Source organism: Maylandia zebra, linkage group LG12 (genome assembly GCF_041146795.1).
Source record: "Maylandia zebra isolate NMK-2024a linkage group LG12, Mzebra_GT3a, whole genome shotgun sequence".
Taxonomy (NCBI): Eukaryota; Metazoa; Chordata; class Actinopteri; order Cichliformes; family Cichlidae; genus Maylandia; species Maylandia zebra.
The window spans coordinates 2,452,349-2,461,068 of NC_135178.1; positions in this window are offsets into that span (position 1 = coordinate 2,452,349).

Here is an 8,720-nt window from a genome sequence, read left to right on the forward strand (position 1 = left end):
CTCATCCTGGACTGTAGTACTGACACTCACTAGTCCCTGACCTCCTTCCTTCCACTTAGTGTTCAGCCTCAGGGTGAAACCCTCCATGCATGGTCAGGAGCTTCTTTGTCTTGATGTCAGTGGCTTCTATCTCCACCTTTGCCAGCTTATTACCCCAGCAGGGCACCTGATCACGGTGTTGATGGCCCGGATCTTGTTCTTACTGTTCAGCTGACTCTTCGGGACTTGCCTGACCCTCTGCAGGTACTTGGTGGTTGCAGCTTTTCTAGCGTGGTTCCCAGTTGCCGGTGGGATTCCCAGGCACTGTCCTCAATGTCTGGAATGTTGCCTTTTGGTACTGTGATCCCCTGAGTTCGGACAAGCTTCCCTCTCTTCGTTACCATCTGAAGATATATATGTGTGTGCTTCTCAAAAACAAAAGTAAAAAGTGTTTCCAGTATAACTGGTCTGGAAGTAATTTGTCAGCTCTTTTCCAAGGGGCTTTCTCTCTGACAGGCTAGTAAAAGAGTCATCACTGCTGTTCCACTTCTTATGGAAGAATTACATGGCATGTTTTCACTAACGTATATCGATTTATTCACTCAGAGCACAATGTGGGTGGATGTGCATAAGGTCTGTAACTGTAACTGCACAACATTTAGACTTGCAGTGTTTCTGGGGCAGAACAGGGAATGTGTGTGACGAAACTTGAATGCTTGCCCTGGGCAGGATGGGTCATCGCTGGAACAAAAACAAAACAATAATAGAGCAACTGGTGGGGGGTGTTGAGCAGCCTGTGTCCTTGGCTCAACTCTCAGATAACTAAAGTTGTAAAACATGAGAAATTCTTTAAAAGCTTGGGCATCACAGAAAGAGTAGTTCTCATTCATTGTTACAATTTGAAGATGTTGTATCACATTTATCACATTATTAATCAAAAGATGTCTGAGTGGAGCCTGGCTGGGTGTTTTCTCCTCATTCAGGTCGATTAGTGGGCAGACTTGGGTGGAGCTGCTTATACGAGGACTGTGGTTCTCTCCCAGACTGACTCTACCTACAAAGTAACTCGTACAGCACTTCAGGAGCACTTTCTCACCTTATTAAAAGCACTTTAACTAGCACTTGCTTTATCACTGCACTTTAAGCATAGATTGGCACATCAGTAACCATTTGGACACAATAGGTTTAATTATTTATTGAATATTTATTGAGTATTTTATCAATTATCAGGTAGCCTGTTGTTCCAGGTCCTGCTCAGCTGCTCCTCACTGATTGTGGTGGTTGTCTGTGAGGAGGAGAGAATTGCTACTGGGAACAAATAAGGTCTACTGTTAGGGAAAACATGGGCACATGTGTGTGCAAAGTCTAGAGGTCAGAGTGTTGGTGCAGAGAAGCTGCTGTGAGATGTGGTTACTCACCTGTGCTCTCTATGTCCTCTCCAGGGTGTTCGGACAAATGTTTCCTCGGGGGTCCGGACACCATTTAAACTTCCAGGAGGGAAGGGAGTGTGGGCAATCTCTGTAAGTGGGGTTCTGGTGTTTTCATAACAGGCTTAAAGGTTAAAGTATAAAAGATTTAATTATCAGAGAATGATAAAATGTGTGTATATATTCACAGAATGTTGGTGAAAAGTTAGAATTTGGTAAAGTCACCGAGTAAACAATCATTTTGTCCTTAACAGCTCAGAGTATTTAAGGCTGCCATTTGTCATTAGACAAGGGAGTGGATGCTGTTGTTAGAAGACTTGGACTGCCACTGAATGTCACGGCTTTGGATATATGTGGACACCTCTGGCTTCCACCATACTGTGTCTCAGGCGTCGTCCTCACTGTAAATCCAGCCACAAAAGGCTGCCTTGTTACAGTGTGTTAGGAGACTCTATGACTGCGGCCTGGGTACATTTAGTCTCCAACCCCACTGAGCTGGTGTCTTGTTTGTGCTCTGCTGGTGATTTCTGGTCTGAATATAACCAGACTCATAAAGTAAAATAGGCCAGTGGCAGAATTTTCTGGTGAGTACTTGCTATCGATTTTATATGCTTGGAGTGAATAGTTAAAGTTTGAGTTGGCTACGAGACGGGAGTTTGAGAATTTGGAGAAGCTGATGAACTTGACTGTCCAGGTTGATATTTCCTTCTGTGCCAAGTCGTCTCCTTATCAGTGCAGAACTGAAGAAATCTGACAGCTGAAACGTACGGGAGGTCTGACCATGGACTGGGAAAAAAACAGGAATCGTTGCATCACCGGCACTAATCACACTTTATAACACACTTGCATCCATCTCCCTTTGAAGCCTGTCTGATCCAAGCCTGTTGCTCAGATCACTGTGTCATCAGTTTAGGTCCACCAGCACCAGGAGGCCCTACACACGACTGCTGATTGGAACCAATGCGTTAACCAATAGGAGAGCCACAGACTCACGACATCATTCAGGTCAGAAAGTATTTTTATCTTCTAAAGCCATGACCGTAAACTCAAAACCAGATATCTTGGTCCTTTTGTTGTTGGCAACGTGATGAATCCATCTGGCATCTATTTCACCCTGATTTCTACGTCTCCCAGTTCAAACTGGTTCCCTCCAGTCTCTGTGACACCTGCAGCCCGTGCTAACTCTCCCCGTTCCTCTTTATAGACTCTGAGTGCCAGTCGTTTATTGTGAGTCCTTCTTCCAAGTCTCTGTTCACCTTAATGAATGAATGTGTAAATAAACCTTTACTGTGAGGTTCCTTGTGATGGCGTGCTTTCTGGGTGCATTAAATCTGTAGCCATGACAGAAAAGGAATGTATTACACATCACCTGTTACTTAAAAAAATGCACTGCATTACTGTACAACATGGTGCTCTGAGGCACACAGTCATACACAAGATCATTGTTTGAGTGTAGAAATATAAACACAAACCCAACAGCAAGGCTGAAGACGTCACAGTGCCTACAGGGATTCATCTGCTACAAGCCTGCAGCTCATCACTGCGTCTGTTACCTGCTGGACAGCTTCGGCTGTTTGGATCAACATAAATTCAGCTCCAGGCTTTTTTCCTGGTAGCTTTATGCTAGCATGTTGTCTTAACAGGGGATGTATATAAGCAGCAGTAGATGGTTTGTGGTTTGCACTTTAGCTTCATATAAAAGTTATGCACAAGGACTGAAATCACATCAGATAATCGTTGTCCAAACACTGGAAAAAGGGCATTAATTGGTTTGTTTGTACTCTCTATTTGAGAATAATTTTATTGCAACTGAGTAAGATTCATAAGAATGAGTGGGGAGATGTGCAGGAGTAACATGACAAACAACACCACATAGGCTAAGACAACTGGAAGGTGAATGATCAGCTGTCCTGCTAAAATATCGAAACATTTTTACCCCCAGTACTTTGATTGATTTAGATTCTTGGTCAGATTAACATAATCAGGAGTTTTCTGGTGTGGATCTAAAATGTAAATGTCTGCTGCCTTCTTCTAGTCTCAGAAATATCATTTTTAATCTCAGTAACATTTAAGCCAAATAAACATGTGGTTATATAATAGTTATATTACAGGGAATGACAGCAACTCAGCCACAATGTGGTAGGCCACATAAAACCAAAGAGCAGGGTCAGCAGGTGCATAGTGCACAGAGCAACTTTCTGCAGAGTCAGTTGCTGCAGACCTCCGAGCTTCATGTGAGTAGAGAGCTTCATGCAATCGGTTCCCATGGCCGAGCAGCTGCATCCAAGCCGTACATCACCAAGCGTAATGCAAAGTGTCGGATGCAGTGGTGTAAAGCACACTGTCACTGGACTCTGGAGCAGTGGAGACAGGTACTTGTCTGGCTGCACTGTGCCAAGTGTAAGGTTTGATGGATTATGGTTGTTTTTCCAAAGTTGGGCTTGGCTCCTTAGTTCCAGTGCAAGGAATTCTTAATGCTTCAGCATACAAAGACATTTGTCACATTTCAATTTGAGTGAACAGTTTGGGGATGGCTACTTCCTGGTCCAGCATGACTGTGCAACAGTGCACAAAGACATAGTTAAGCAAGTTTGGTGTGGATGAGCTTGACTGCCCTGCACAGAGTCCTGACTTCATTTAGAGAGGAGACTGTGAGCCGGGGCTCCTCATCGAGCAGCAGCGTCTCACGAATACGCTTCTCTAAGGCTGGTCAAAATTTCCCATAAACAGCTGCTGTAGCTGATTAATCCAATAGAGATAAGTACACCCTCTAATTGTATGTTACCACACAATTCATAGCTCAACCATTCTATTTCTACAGTAAATATCTGTACCATTGTATTCCATTAAATCTATCGGCTTATAAGCACACTACAGTAATTCTGTGGTTTCTGTAAACCAGAGTAATTTTAGGGACTTTTGTTCTCCTAAATGAAACATCTACATAATCAACAAACTGAAACAATGTAAAACTAACTGTTTTAAGTAGTGTGGCTGAAATGTTTTGTGTATAAGTGATTGGTTTACTGACTGTTGGTAAATATAAATATAACTCCAGGAGCACAACAATAGTCACTTTCAGATTTCTGCAATGCTGCAAATCTTTGAGGGTTGTTTTTCAAGGCTGGGACAATAATTAACAGAAATGAAGCCGGTTCAGCCTAATTTAAGAACTACGGCAGCTTTTGTTCAACTTGTTTTATGAATAGTTTTTCTGAGCCTCATCTACAAAAGCACATTGTTCATTTTCCTTTTTTATTACCTTGTTCATAGCTGTTTTTCTCATTTCTTCTTATCTTTAGTCAGGTATAAATATTGCTTTGTTTAGAATTGTGCAACATTTGTCTTTGTTATTATTACACAAAGTAGCGTTATTGAAATGTGATGACAGCATCAGTTTCCAACAAGTGGAGCTGGGTGTGAGATTGCTTTGAATCCTTGATGCAATTCTGCACAGTTGATTCCGATGTTTCAGTTTTTCACAAAGCCTGCCATTCATCACTGGCAGGGAGGCTGAGAGACGCTCGGACCAAGTCTGAAGGAAAGACACGAGGGAAGAAAACTAACTGGCAAACAGAGATGGGCAGTAATGCGTTACTTGTAACGCGTTACTGTAATCTGATTACTTTTTTCAAGTAACGAGTAAAGTAAGGGATTACTATTGCAAAATCGGTAATTAGATTACCGTTACTTTCCCGTAGGAACGCTGCGTTACTGCGTTACTAAAACCGTGATTTTTTTTGCGAGAATGTCTCATGACAGTGACGTAAGCGAGTGCGACGTTGGTGACAGCAGCTGTGTGCAGATCAACAATGGATCATATATCGAGTGCAGAGAGAGTATGAGCGTGCAGCGTTTAAAGCGTGGAAGTACTGACCTTACTTTGAGTTTGATTCCATAAAAAGTGACAAAAACATTAGCGTCCGCTGTGCGTGGGAAGAAAACTTCTTTTTACAGCGAAAAAAACCCCTAAACTTCCGAGCAAGCACCGAGTAGCTACGACGTAATGGGAAACTCACAGAGACACTCGCGCGGATTCTTCAACTGACCGCAGCACACCTGCACCAGGGTAACCCTCCGCCTACCCTGCTCCTGCTTTACAGGTGAAAATAGAGCAAAAGGACCGCTGAGTCTTTGACTTTATTTATTTTCTGCTGTGTTTTACTTGCATCTGTTTGAAAGAGTGAGTGAAAACACAAAAAATATTTTATTTTATGTGCTGGAATGTGCAGAAAATAGGTTTAAATGTTAAACTAATTTATTCAACTCAGAGAATGTTGCATATAATTAAATGTTTTGCTTGATGCATAAAGTTAAAAGATTAAAACTGATAAAACAAGTTAAAAAAAGAGACTTTTCCATTTGATTACATTTTGTATGATGGATTATGCAGAAAAAGTAGAATTGGGCTGAAAGATCTATCACTTTATCACCTACTCAGGTTGTAAATCGTGTTTTTAAAAAGTAACTAAGTAACTAAGTAACTAAGTAATTAATTACTTTTGAAAATAAGTAATCAGTAAAGTAACGGGATTACTTTTTGGGGGGAGTAATCAGTAATTAGTTACTGATTACTTTTTTCAAGTAACTTGACCAACACTGCTGGCAAAGGACAACAGAAGTTACAGAACGATAAACAAACAGGGAAATGTGGCTACAAAAGGAAAACAGGGAGAAGCACAGTGAACTAATAAACTCTGATATAAACAGTAAGTGCGACTGACCGTGACGGGCTCAGACTCTGTTACCGTGGGCTCTTTAGTCAGTTTGTTTTAGGAATTGATAAACAAGTGACACTTCATATGAGTTCACAGACGTCTTGTCTCCACCCCGATGAAAAAGGCTGGAAGGTGTCAGGCTGGGTGAGTGGCTGTGTTTTTTCCTTGTTTTCACTCGCAGCCCCGCCTTTGGGCTCTCATCAACACACCTGGTGGGCTCACCTAACAGCAGTCCAGCCATCACCAGCCAGTGTTGAAGGCCAGCAGCTTATCTGCCTTCCAACAGTTTGTCTGCTGACCAGTTAGTACCAGTTAGCTCACTCTGGTTCTTGCATTCTTTGTTTTTTATGTCTCGTCTTGTTTCTGCCTGTGCCTCTAGTGTTGCTACGGAAACATTTCCAGTCTGAACAGTGGTCTCTCTGGATATTTGGATCCTGGACACATGCTCAGCTTCACTCTGCTCACCTGCCTGCCCTCCCGCCTCCCTCGTCTTGGGCTGTTGGACATTCCCAGGTCCATCTCTCAATTCCTGCACAGTCGTCAAGGATGCTCACCCAGCCACCTGCAGCCGTTCCACTCCCGGGACGCTCTCCACCTACTTTTAAAATAAGTCACTTGGTGTTAGGTTATTTAGTTCATCCTCACCCCGGTTTCCCCTTCTCAGCTAATCGTTCTCTCTTTCCATTCCAGAAGCCCTACGCCTGTGTTACATGTTTCCTCCCTCCCGTGAATAGTTTCAGCTCTATAGTTCTGTCCCACACAAACATTTCCCTGTGAGACTTTTTCTAAATAGTTTCTGTGTTTGGCGTGTCAGCCTGTCCGTGTCTCGTTCTGCCTCTTTGGGTCCACGTTCTCGTCATTGGTAAAATCCTACCCTAAGTCTAGGCGGGTATTAAAATGTATCTTGGGTGTTAAGAGATTAAACTCGAGCTTGAGCTCATTGAACAGATACAAAGAAAACAAATTCTAGAAACCAAGAATGTAAATGTACGCAGTCGGACTAGAAAGATCTGGCACACACATGCCCTGATCTCCAAGAGGCTTTGGCAACATGCTGACTGTACAGCTTGCTTTAATGCACAATAATGAATATGAAGCAAGACATTGCTAAATGTTCACTTTATCTTCTTATTTATGTAATATTACTTCAGTGATTTATTAAAGTCCGGATGCTGCACAGCTCTGTTGTTCCTGATTACTGACAGATGCATACTCCCCTCACACAACCAACAGATTGGGCTTCTTTCCTTGCCAGAGACGTTTGATAGATTTGGAAAGGGACTCGACAGCTCCGTTTGTTTCTTTTATTTATCTCTGCGTGTGCCAGACTACCTGTTATCTAGTCATCATCCTCACATGCCAAAATCAGTGGGTGTTTCAGAACATCTTTGTCTGTGTTTCGCCTACAAAATGTTGATGCGAGATCCTGACACAACCTCTCCTCCTCCATAGTTTCCAAAGGCCTTCATTGTGTGTAACACAATGGCCTTCTTTGGTGTGCTTCTCACTGCCTAAACCTCAGGGAAGCCCCCCTTTGCAGAGAACATGGGACATTATTGAGTGTGTGCCAGTTCTCTTAGACGAGCTCAGAGAAGTGCTTCATAATTGGATGGTTACTCAGTATTAAAGAGGATTTCATGAAGCTTGGGGGATAGAAAGAGGACTGATTCATTACACATTTCAGTGCATCTCTAGAAAGGCTGGTGCCACATACTCACTGTCCCCTCTCTGCTCTTACATCCTGTTCCGCTGACCTTTTCTTTCTGCAACAGGAAACAACTCAAAAGGGTTTTAATTGAAGACACATTGCCGTTCTTTACACTTGAGCAGTCGTGAGTCCTATTTCCGTTTACACTTTATTTTGAGCACGAATGTGTTTGCAATATGTTGCATACTTTAACTTTTCTGTCTTCTGCTAATAACTTAAAGCTTAATTTGAAAGATCTGTCACATGGCAGGGATCTACATTTCTTTTTGGAAGAAGACGCAGCCATACTATTGTGTGCAAATCACAAATCCACAGCTCGCCAACCATCCCGTCGTTTATTCTCTCGTCTTCTAATCATCAGCAGAACAAAGCCGGAGTTGGACAGTTTTTATTTCGGTAAAAGCTTTTTGTGTCCCAAACATGAAAATTCAAAAAAATAAAACATGTTTGTTGAATGCACAGGGTGAAGATTCGTCTGCTTGGGTTGGACTACATTATCAAACACATCCCTGCTGCTAAAGCATTTGGACTGATTCAGTCTGTCATCACGAAGAGTTTTGCTTTATACCTTTGAATTTGAGGGGCGTGCTTAGGGTATGGTGTTATTCTAGGACTAAAGATTAACGCCAGAGTTCATATGTTTGTCTTCTACACTCTCGGGCGTGTTCAGCTGAGTTATGCATGGATGTGTATGCCTTTATGTTTACACAGAGGTCCAGATAAATTGTTGCAGGGCTGGGTGTGTATCTTTAAATGTGCTTGAATCACGCAAAGGAAGTTCCTCTTAGTGAAGAAAGGCCGCGGTACAGTGGAGGCCTGTAAGGGGGAGTGCCACCTTAAATGAAATCAATTCCACCCATCCACATTAATGTTATTGCTCAATAGTAT